This window comes from Eptatretus burgeri, chromosome 13 (genome assembly GCF_056783735.1).
Source record: "Eptatretus burgeri isolate ZD-2024b chromosome 13, Ebu_testis_v1, whole genome shotgun sequence".
Lineage (NCBI taxonomy): Eukaryota > Metazoa > Chordata > Myxini > Myxiniformes > Myxinidae > Eptatretus > Eptatretus burgeri.
The window spans coordinates 42,624,964-42,637,274 of record NC_140973.1 but is presented as its reverse complement, the minus strand read 5'-3'; the positions used below and the strand labels follow the sequence as shown (position 1 = coordinate 42,637,274).

General features: G+C 40.5%; 2 long non-coding RNA genes across 3 annotated transcripts in view; one reads left to right on the top strand and one right to left on the bottom strand.

Annotated features, from left to right (window-relative positions):
* The window catches only part of LOC147014310 (uncharacterized), a 64,618-nt gene that overhangs the window by 46,915 nt on the left and 5,392 nt on the right, over window positions 1–12,311 (bottom strand). The window contains exon 2 of one of the 2 annotated variants that reach the window (XR_015050725.1): window positions 1,577–1,621. This is a non-coding gene — a long non-coding RNA (uncharacterized LOC147014310). The remainder of the gene's footprint in view (window positions 1–1,576; window positions 1,622–12,311) is intronic. The other variant, XR_015050724.1, reaches the window with a different exon arrangement.
* The window catches only part of LOC147014311 (uncharacterized), a 29,382-nt gene that overhangs the window by 12,450 nt on the left and 4,621 nt on the right, over window positions 1–12,311 (top strand). The window contains exon 2 of the long non-coding RNA XR_015050726.1: window positions 4,396–4,505. This is a non-coding gene — a long non-coding RNA (uncharacterized LOC147014311). The remainder of the gene's footprint in view (window positions 1–4,395; window positions 4,506–12,311) is intronic.

Below are 12,311 nucleotides of genomic sequence, written 5' to 3'. Positions count from 1 at the left end.
TCTACCCCCGCTAATCAGCCCTAAACCCACCTCTTTCAAATTCCCTGCTTTCTTTCCTGAAAGTCCCTGTCGTGTAAGGACTTGAAAGTCGCTGTGGTTCCATCTTGTTTACCCTGTGTACCCCACCCCATCCCTCTCCCTTCCACAGATCTGCAGATTTCTCTGTTCCACACTGTTTTTTCCTTCCCTCTCCCACCCCTCTTGTCTCCTCTTCCCCTTGTTGTACATTCTGTGTGTTCGCCCTAATACAAGCCTCAACAGTGTATACAAAAAAATTATAATTAATAATAACAATAATAATAATAATAAATTTATTTCAAGTTTGTTAATGAAAAATTTATGATATTTAATGATGAATTGGTGTTCTTAAGTTTCGTAGAAGAAGCAACAATCTTGGGGTTACTTTCACATTTGGTTGCACAGAACTCAAGAACACCAATTCAAATTTTCTCCATGTGAATGACAGCAGTCCATTTATCGCATTCAAGCATATTGTGGTGCCTTATGAGGAGTAAGCCATCTACTTATTACATGTTCAAAGTTGAGTAATTGATTTAAGGAAGTTGTTGAAAACAGATGAGAAAAAGACAAATTACGTTGGCGGAGAAAAGAGTATAATAGGACACTGAAGGTGTATAATATATTGCAGAGGATGAGGGGTGGGAGCATTTTGCTTGGAGTTCTTCGATAGTCAGTGGTCTAATTAATTGGCCAACATGTTCTTCCAACCTCATACCAGGAAGCTTTTGAATACAAAACATTGGACGCTGCCTGTTTCCCAAAATAAACGGAAAGCTTGGGCAAAGAGAATCATCCACCATGTCACACTGACTTTTATCACCTCCAGCTGAACAGCACCTCTGCTTGTGATTATATTGTGGACTTCTTGTTATTTTGATAACCACCTTTTGGTTTGCTTTGCTTTGAATTTGCCACTTTTTACCAACGACACTCGAAGAGAATAAATTCGAAACCCATTCACAGATTGCTGGCGAATCCCAGAGGCCTTCCTGAGATGTCTTGAGAAATATCATCCCCAGCTGTTCTCACAAGCTCACCTGGCTGAGACCTTAAACTGCACAGGGATTTAAAATAAAACAAATAACGAATTATATTTATTCCATCCCGAAAGAGTATCGCATTTGTGTCCATCTGTTTATGTCTGTCTGTCTGCACATCATAAATGTAAGCCACAAGCACCACCTGGTGCTAGCCAGTATTACATGTGATCTTTTTTTCACTGAGTACCTCTATAAAGTGTGTACAATGAGATTGCGAGCATGTCTACATATTAGGTACGTGCTATTAGAATGTGAGCATGTCTATAAAAATGTACTATTAAGAATGTGTATACATCTATGAAGTATGTGCATTAAGAATATGAATGCATCTATAAAGTATGTATTATAAAATATGTCTACATCAGGAAAATACACGTCTCGATAAAATACGAATATGTACGTCTATAAAATACATACAATTTTAACGTGAATCTAATATGTATAAAAGCAAGGTTGTTTTTGGATTATGTATGTTTGCATGTATGTATGGATGGACCGTCAATGTACTGCCTCACCCACATTGGTTGGACAGCTGGCCCGACTCCACCCACAATTGTAACCTGAAAAAAAACACGCAACCATGATGTCTGCCATTTTGTGTAGGCCACAGTATGCACAGGCCTCAGGCTTCAGGCGTTAAGCTTTTGGCCTTTTTTGTCAGCAAATGGGCCAATGCAATTGGAATTATCCAAGCTATATAACCACAACGTATTATATGTGCACGTAAGCAATACGCATGTTTTTGCTTCATGTATGTAATCGGGTTATTGTTATTTTGAGAAACGATTAATGCAGCCGTCTATTGTCTATACACCACCAAAATAAAGGGATGAACAATTTGTAATGAATGAAGGTTTTGGTGCATAATTTCGGTTTTATCCTGAGTTTTCAAGGCTGAATAGTGTGAAAATACAAATGGTCGCCAATCATAAGCATTGAACATGTTTTTGCTTCATGTATGTAATCCGGGTAACTGTATATTTGACCGTAATATAATCTAACCACTTTAAATTACACTCGAGAGGACCTCTAACTTTCTTTACATTTGAAGACTGAACGACGCATCTTCGATCATGAAAGATGGGTGTGTTTTGATAACACATGCAGAGGAAATAAAATAGTCATGGAGGTAATGTATGTTGATACTATAAAGTACAACATATATATATATATATATATATATATATATATATATATATATATATATATATATATATATATATATATATATATATATATAAATATATATGGATAAAAACAAACACGACATAATAGAGACCGAAGCTTTTCGTGCTGCACTCCTAAGAGTAAAAAATCGCAGCAAGTGAAGAAGGAAGTGAAGGCGTGGGCTTTATACGCAAGTCTCAATAAGGTAGACGCTGATTGGTTCAGCCGTAATGACGTCACGGTTAATCAGAGGGTCTGCAATCTCTGATTGCTCGGCTTTTTGTATGTTGCTTTGTCTTACACTAGAAACCCATGCTCACTACGGGAACAGCCAGGGGCAGATGTGGTGGGGAGGGTCATGCGTTTTTCAGTCATTTTACCTAAATTGTACATTTCTCACACTCTGATGGATGAAAATGATGTTTCAGACTCAACCAGGATGTTGAGGGGGTGTTATTATCCTTACTATTACTATTGTTCATATTATTATTAATAATATTATTATTTTGTAATAGCGTTGATATCATTATTGCCAACGCACCATTTTGAATGCAAAAAATGTCCTCCGAAGATGAAATGCTTGATGTCGTGCTTCTTCTTTGTGTGATGTACAGATGACGGCATGTTAGTATTATTATCATTAACACATGCTATTAATTTAATTAATACATTATTTTATTATGCCATTATAATTATTGATATTATTAATTTAAATTTTATCATTGGATGCAATCTTGAGAAAATGCGACGATAACTTAAAGCGATGCTGAACATGATGTTATTACTTTTGTTTTGAGACGCGGCCTTGCAAAAACGCCATGATAAGCTATCCAGACACCTTAACACGAATTTCACCCAAGGTGGAAAACCTCCTTGGGAGGGTGAGCAAATTAAGTTGCTACAACCTCCATCATGTGGTCCTTAGTCCTCCTGTCAAGTTCAGTTGAGATTGGATAAGTAATAACTGAATGTATCGTGGTAAAACAGACAGACAGACAGACAGACAGACAGACAGACACCAACTTGCATATTTTAGTGTGATTGCAGCAATTTTTTTAAAGCAGAAATGCTTCAAGAAATGAACTTTCTCCTCCACAAATGTCAAAAGGATGTTGTAAGTACATGATTTCTTGTGAAATTAATATGTCCAACAATTGCAGTCACGCCATCATGCACACACAATAGTCCAGTGACATTATACTTATTCTTAATATAATCGTGTGCTCTTCCCAGCTGCTTGTGTACTTGATGAGCCATCACAATAAACTTCTGAAGTTAATATTTGTTTTTGTTTTTTTAATACACAACTGTGTGTACGGCTTTGCACAATAGATTAAGGCCGTATGAGGAAGCAGTAACGAAACTGCCAAAATGAAGGCCAATAAAGCCTTCGGTAAATGCTATTTCCATTCACCCGCTGAGCTCTAATTGTTCCAGTTGAGGCCCAGGTTGGCACCCGTGAGGGACGCTGTCAGTTGGTAACAATTAAATACTAAATTTGAAAGGCTAAAATTGGAAAAATTCCAAAAGAAAGCATAAAGGCCAAAACATTCATGAGAGAATAATTGTGAAATGTAAGAACTTAAATATGTCAAGGTTACTTCAAATGAGTGTTTTTTATATTCACTATCCTCATGCAAATTTGTCTTTTTTGGAGATTTGATATTACAATATGTTCCCTACATGGCCTCAGAGTTGTGCACTGAAACCAAAACTGTTTCGAGCTTATATCACCACTCATTATGTCTTCTTTAACAACCTTCTGGACAACCTTGCTGATGACTTCATTTTGAGTACATTAATGTCAAATTTCAGCCACAGATAGGATGCAGCTCCCTTTTCTGGCAGCTATTATAAAGAAAATCAGAGGCTGCATCTCCTTGCCTGGAATACATGACCTTCTTGTCCCTTCAAGTCTGGCACACTTTATTAATCTCATCAAAAGGCCCACCTAAAAATCCTTCAATTTTGCATGCAGAGATTGAGGGTTAGTGGAAGAGCGAAATAATAGAGGATGGATAGTTTACGTGCAGTTACTGAAAACGTGACAGAGGAAAAGTCAGATATGGAATGAATGTTAAAATATGGTTATACTTTACAAAGTAGAAAATAACTCAACAGCCATGTTCCCAGACACACATTTGAATTTGTTTTATTATTCCCAAAGGCAACGCAGCAATGAAGAGCAACACCATGTTAAAGATTTGGAGGGAAGATCAAGACTTCAGAGGGAGAATGAAGGTTTATGGAATCGAACCCAGGCTGGACACGTTAAAGGTCTGCTACCTCTGGGCTGTCATGTTAGCCTGTATGAATTGTGATGAAAGTGTATATGTATATATATGTATATATATATATATATATATATATATATATATATATATATATATATATATATATATATATATATATATATACATATATATACTAGCAGGGATACCCGTGCTCCGCACAGGAATCCCGTGGATGATGGCGGGTCTTAAGGAGTATATGTCACAGTTAATTGTAAAATTGTAGAGGCTGCCACCATTATTATTTTTTTTCATCACCACTATAATATTATATTTTCCCCACCATGTTTTATATGCAGAAGACTCGAGTTCAAAAATGTTAAGATTTATTGCCGCATCAGATAAAAAAACCATAATGCCTCAACAATGTGAGGCTGGTTTCATGTCATCATTTGCGACTTAATTTATACGTCGGGCATAACCCAGCCTGGCCCAGCGTATTTGATTTATTTATGTCTGTTATCCTGATAAAAAAAATTATGTTATATTATGTATAAAGATAACTCCCGCATCATCAAAAATAATTTTTTATCGTGATTTACATTATTTGATCGCTGATCCCGAATCCAGGCCGAAGTGACGTAAAAACGTTATACAGTAACAATTAAAATGGTTTTATAACCATGGTTATAACAATAATGAACAAAGAAAATGTTAATAAAATATGACTTACAGATGATTATTATATCATTATACGGTATAATATACATACGGTCATTTTTGCAAGTGTGTCGAATGCATGTCATAATTCGGAAACCGCGAAGTCGGACGTCATTGTCTTCAATTGACTGTAGTATTAATTTCTCATTCTCCAGAAAATTCCGTTGGTCCCATTTCAATCGGCTGAACTTGAAAATTAACGTTACGCAATCAGGTGATGACGTCATAATTCAGAAACCGGGAAGTCGGAAGTCATTGTCTTCAATTGACTGTAGCATTATTTTTTCATTCTATTGCATGGCGTTGGCCCCATGTCAATCGGCTGAACTTGAAAAATTAACGTTACAAAATCAGGTGATGACGTCATAATTCGGAAACCGGAAGTCGGAAGTGCAATTCTTTTACATCGGGACACTCCCGGGTACATGTTCTGTCAGCATGTGAAGTTTGGTGAGGATCAGTCCAGTACTTTTCGCGTGCATAGGTCGCAGAGAAACACACACACAGACACACAGACACACACTTTCAACTATATATATAATATATATATATATATATATATATATATATATATATATATATATATATATATATATATATACCTGTATATTATCTACACATTATATATATATTATATACACACATGGTGGCCATAAAGTCTGGAAACATAGGCGAATATACATTATAAATGGTTTATTGACATTACATGACAATACATGAGATGTTCAATGACATTACATGACATGTTCAATGTATTGTCCCTCACATGTATGCTGAAGACGCAGGTTTATTCAGTGAAAATCAGAGACACGAATCATCTGAGGCAACACATCACGGATGCATGTGCAGAGATTGATGGAAATGCTGCATAAAAGCACTGCGTTCATTGCAATTTTGCTAGCACATTGAACTGTGCATTTCTCATGAGGGACAACACATTGAACATGTCATGTAATGTCATTAAACATATCATCTATTGTAATGTAATGTCAAGAAACCATTTATAATGTATATTCACCTATGTTTCCAAACTTTATGGCCACCCTGTATATATTTCTCTCCAATGACTGATATTAAAGTTCGGTGCCTTCCGGGTGGCATAGAAAGCTGAAATTTTGCGCGCCGATGGACATCGAAGACAGGCCACCCAAAAAAATCACAGGCAACACATCACATCCATAAATAAAATAGAAGAAAATAATCCATAAAACATAAATAAAATAGTCCATAAAACAATATCCATAAATAAAATAGATTTAAAGGGAAAAAAATGAAATAAATGCAGGTGAGTCACCCGAGACAATGGGGAAGCATGGTAATTTTGTGTCCCGGCAGACATCAAAGCTGATACACCAGGAAAAATCACAGAACCGTTGGAAAGCATATGTAAATGAAAATTTAAAAAAATTAATGAAAACAAATAAATGAAAAAAATGAATACAGGTGAGCAATCCGAGACAATGGGGAAACACGGTTCGTATGCTTACACAATGTGTAAGCACACTCCACTCGGAAATATACACACAGTGCCCATAGGAAGTTTCCACCTCCTTGCAAAATTTTCAACTTTTGTTGCCTTATAGTCTGAATTAAATTGCATTAAATCAAACTTTCCACCTTTATATACACATCATAACCCACAACTTCCGAATTAAAAGAAATTTCAGAAAATTAATTAAAAATACAAAATTTGAATATCTTGGTTGGATAAGTGTCCCCCCTCCCCCCCATATAATAGCAATTGTAAATTATCTCAGGTGTAACAATTCACCTTCAAAATCACACACCAAGTTAATTGGCCTCCACCTCTGTTAAATTGTAGTGATTCTGATTATTTCAGTTGTTCCTGGAGGTTTCCTCTGCAGGGTGGTCCATTTCACAGCAAAAACTCAACCATGAGAAAGGATTTTTCAAAAGACCTCCAGGATAAAATTGTGGAAAGGCACAGATCAGGGGATGCGTTAAGAAATGGAAGGCATATGGTACCTCCAAGACTCTGCTGACATCAGGCCATCCCTCCAAACTGGATGACCAAGCAAGGAGTAGACTGATCAGAGAGGCCAACAAGAGCCATTGTCAACTTTGAAAGAGCAATAGACCTTTATGGAAAAGGCTGGTCACTGTGTGCATGTGGCAACAATATCGCAAGCACTCCACAAGTCTGGCCTGTATGGTAGGGCGGCAAGAATGAAGCCATTACTCAAAAAAGGTCACGTTCAGTACCATGTGAGGTATGCTAAAAACCATTCCGGAGATTCTGAAGCCATTTGTGCAAAGAGTTTTGTGGTCTGAGGAAATCAAGATGGAACATTTTGGCCTAAATGCAAAACGTGATGTTTGGAACAAACACAATACAGCACTTCACCCAAAGAACACCATCCCTACTGTGAAACATGGTGGTGGCAGCATCATGTTATGGGGATGCTTCTTATCAGCAGGGACAGAAGAATCAGAAGGGAAAAAGGATGGAGCAAAATACAGAAGTATCTGTGAGGAAAACGTGCTACCCTTTGCAAAAAAAGCTGAAATTGAGACAGTTCACCTTTCAGCATGATAATGACCCGAAGCAAACAGCCAAAGCTACACTGGAGTGGCTAAGGAACAAAACAATAAATGTCTTTGAGTGGCCGAGTCAGAGCCACGACCTAAAACAGATCAAAAATCTGTGGCATGACTTGAAGATTACTATCCGTCAACATTCCCCTTGCAACTTGACTGAGATTGAATAGCTTTGTACAGAAGAATGGGCAAATATTGCCCAATCAAGGTGTGAAAAGTTGGTAGAGACCTATCTCAGCAGACTCACAGCCACCCAATATTAACTCAGGGGGTTGACACTTATCCCACCAAGATATTCTAGTATTGTATTTTTTAAATCAATTTTCTGAAATTTGTGGAATTGGTTATTCACTTGGAAGTTGGGGGTTACAATGTGTAAATAAAGTTGGAAAAAGTCTGATTTAATGCAATTTCATTCCAGGCTATAAGACAACAAAAGGTGAAAATTTTGAAAGGGGTTGTAGACTTTCTGTCCTGCCCACACTGCACATACCATCGCAAACAGCTATTCCTATTACTGTGCACAGCCATCCAAACTATTGGGCGCTCGGCGGGAGTGCAAGCGGAGAATAATTGTCGAGATTAATAAATGTGTGTGTGTGTGTCTCCTCCATAACTCCAAAACCATGAAACTTAGCAGCCTGAAACTTTGCATGTACACTAAGGGAACTCAAAGGGAGTGCAGGAGTGAAAATGGGGATTTTGGGCTCATTTAAACACCCCTTTTGAAGATCATTAACGGGCATATTTAATTAAATCCTTTGTCAAGTCTCATCCTTGGTCACCTGTGTGGAGACCATTCATTTTATGAATGCGGGTAGCACCGTCTTGCATAAACCACTGTCGCCGGAGGGCTGCAGTGATCATTGATTGCTTCAGGTCTTCGTAAAATGCATTGACAATCGACCGGTATCGTTCTTGATTGATGATAACGTTCTTCCGTTTTTGTCTTCAAACCATTAAGGCCCAAACACACCTCGAGCTGACAGCCACAAAACCACTGACTTTCTGACCCTTAAGCGACTTCTCTTCAACCTCATCTGGACATTGACTTCCACAGAAAATGTCGTTGCATGAATTGACAGCATCAATGACGTGAAAGTGTACCTCGTCACTAAACCACACATCGTGAATCTAGTTTGGGTTTGCCTCCATCTTCTGCTTCAGCATCTCACACATTGCGACTTGTACTGCTTTATCCCCATCGGTCAATCTATGGGCTGTTGTGATGTGGTAAGGAAAGAGGTTTAAATCTTGTTTCATTATTCTTCTGATACTGCTGGGAGTGAGACCCAGTTCAGCTGATCTTTGTCGATGTGATTTCTTCGGACTTTGCATGACTGACTCACAAACTCGTTCCATGTTTCCTTCACACCGTACACTTCTTGGGCGACCGGACCTTCCCTTGTTAATGTTGAGAATCGTCCCTTCACTTTTGAACTTTTTCACAAGTTTCCAAATTGCTGGCTTGCTTGTCTTGTTTCTGGGATGCACTCCATGTTCAGGACAGAACCTCGTCTCCATGATTAGCATTTTCCAAAAAATGACCTGTCGAGTGAAGTCAATGAACGAAAAGGAAATTATTCATTGGACGGAATCGACGGAATAGTTTGTGGTTATATTATTGTTTTTATTTCTTGTAGAGGTGCAAACCAACGACTCTGGGTATGCACCCCAGTCACTACCGGATTTAGGGATGGCCAGGTGGGGCCATGGCCCCGGGCCCCCCCCCCCCACATTTCGGGGTCTCCCACAATTTCGATGACATTTTGAAAATCCCTTGAAGATGTGCTTCTAAAGTTTTATTGTCGGTGAATGAAGATTGTAAACTCTTTGTAAGGATATCTTTTCAAAATTGTCCGTCATTGTGAGGGTCCTTTTCAAGCTTTGGCTTTTTCAAGCCGTTTCTTCCACGGTCCACAGAACGGATCCAACGTGGTCAAAAATTCCCGGGGCAAGCCTCGGGCATTGGGGGCCCTCATTCGGATCTTTTTTTGGATCGATCATCGATGCTTCGGATGGTTGAGCGTGGCCAACTAACAACGGCACTGCCCACCAGAGCCCAGCAAGCACAGACGGAATACAGAGGTCCAGCCAGAGGAGGGGTGAAAAGGTGAAAGTCGATGTGGTAAAACTAGGCCAGGCCAGCACAGCACACGGCCGGCAGGGGTCGTGTTGTACACACTGAAACTGCGGCTGGCAGGGAACGCCGTCGGTTACCTGCTTACTGGCGTGCACAGTGCAGTAACACGGTGTGACTTTCTATGTTCCAGGTGTGTGAAACATACTTGTTGGAAAGTCTTTGCTGTTTCACCATATGTATGAACGTTTGGTACTCTTGTGCCCATGAATGTTTCATGCAATTTATGAATACCATGTCACTTTCTTGGCGTTTTCCCACCGGATATGGTGAGAGCTTCCGGTTTCTTGTCGGTTGGTGTAAGTGAACCGTCGCCATTTTGTCTTTGCTCGCTGAGCGAGACTTTCGTTATTCGTGCCATTATATTAATAACAATTGTGCAGAAAGGGAACTTCGGCGTCTCGTCTCATCCAAACCGTTTGATCACGGTATTTTCCTGGATCCGCTGTTCATCGTTATCCTCCGTATGTGCAGACTTACCGTAGGTTACCAGAACCTACTTTTCAATACTTATGGTTCGTGATTGTGGTTCGTCCCACGTGCACTCTGACAATATCTCGGTTACTCGGTACCTGCCAGCTGCAGAAACCACAAGGAGCGGCTTTGCTGACGACAGGCACAAATCCAAGGCTCCACGGAAATATGACTGGTGCTCAAAAGCGGAAACGTTCCAAGGAAAAAGATGAAAGACACAAGGCCGTCGTCGACAAGACCCGGAAAATCTCAGAGTTTTTCACTCCTGCACAAACAGGCGATTCGTCCATGACAGAGGCTGGAACACCAACAGAGACAGAACAAGCGGAATTGGCAACTTAATCCCGGCATCAAGATTCGCCCAAACATCTCGGAAGGTTCCACCGATGAAGACCATGCATCAGATGAAGAAGGGAGAGATATACTGACTGATCGTGGACCTGGCTTTGCCAAAGACATTGGATGTTGGCCTCCTGAGCGACCGTCGTCAGAGATGATCGACTACGGGTCATCACGAGATTTGGAGCCCCTGCAGAATTCGACTGGTCCCTTTGATTCATCCACACAATTCGTTGAAGGAAGGAAGCGCTGCTGCTCCAAGAATCTTTTTTACCGTAGACTACAAAACGGAGAGTCCGTGAAAAGGTCCTGGCTTTGCTTCTCCACATCAACCGGAAAACTGTACTGCATCGCTTGCAAGCTCTTTGGAGGCGCGACTGCCCTGGGCGGGGAAGGATTCAATGATTGGAAGCATGTCAGTCGTTCTATCGAGGTGCATGAGCGTTCGCATGTACATCGTGCGAATATCATCCGCTTGTCAGACAGAGCAACATCCGCAGGTCGTGTGGACACTGAACTCGTCAAACAGGTGAGAGATTGCGTCCTATTGGAGGGAGGTGCTGAAACGAAGTGTGAGCGTGATATCGTTTCTCGCTGACCGTGGTCTGGCGTTCCGTGGATCTGATGAAATTGTTGGGTCACGGACGAATGGTAACTACCTTGGTTTAATGGAATTACTTGCGGAATATGATCCATTTTTGGCGCAGCACATTCAGAAATATGCTAACCAAGGTAGTGGCTACACCAACTACTTATCTATGACATGTGAAGAGTTAGTCTCCATCATCGGAAAATCTGTTCTGGATAACATTGTCGCTCGTGTGAAAGAGGCAAAATACTTCTCTGTGTCAGTCGATTCTACTCCTGACATAAGCCACATCGACCAGCTCACAGTTATTCTACGATACATCGAGAACGAGGCTCCAGTGGAGCTGTCGTGGAGCAAGCTAGAAAGGATGTTTTAGGAATAAAACTGGAAGTGCACTGTGAGGGGGGGGACAAGGAGGCGTATGTGCGAGGAATCTGTGCGGGGGTGGAGCATCACCTATGGTCTAGTGATTCTCGTCCTGGTTACAGGGGAATTCGTGCATTGCGTTCCTCCAAGCCTGTCCCTCAGTGTACTGTAGTTAGAGTGGAGGGTGGTGGGCTCTTGACAGAGGACTCTGAAGCAAAAGCCCACTGGGCCGGTTACTTTGAGTGGCTGAACCAGGCTGATCCACCTTTGTCAAGTTTGATGTCAGGGGTGTTACTATCCCTATTGCTCACCTCACAATCAACTGTGATCCACCTTCGTTTGTGGAAACGCAGAATGTGGTGAACCGATTGAAATGGGGTAAAGCTCCTGGGATCTGTGGCATCCATGTTGAACTTCTCAAGGCTGGTGGAACTGCTGTACTCATGTTGTTGCACACAGTTCTGTGCTCTGCCTGGAAGACAGGCATCATCCCAAGTGAATGGAAGAGGGGCCTTGTTGTCCCTCTCTGAAAGAGAAGGGTGATCGCTAGGACTGCAACAACGACCGATGGGTGAAGCTGCTCTCAGTGCTTGGCAAGGTCTTTGCTTGGATAATTATTGATAGGGTTTGCCACCATCTGCTTGAGCACCAGCGTCCAGAGCAGT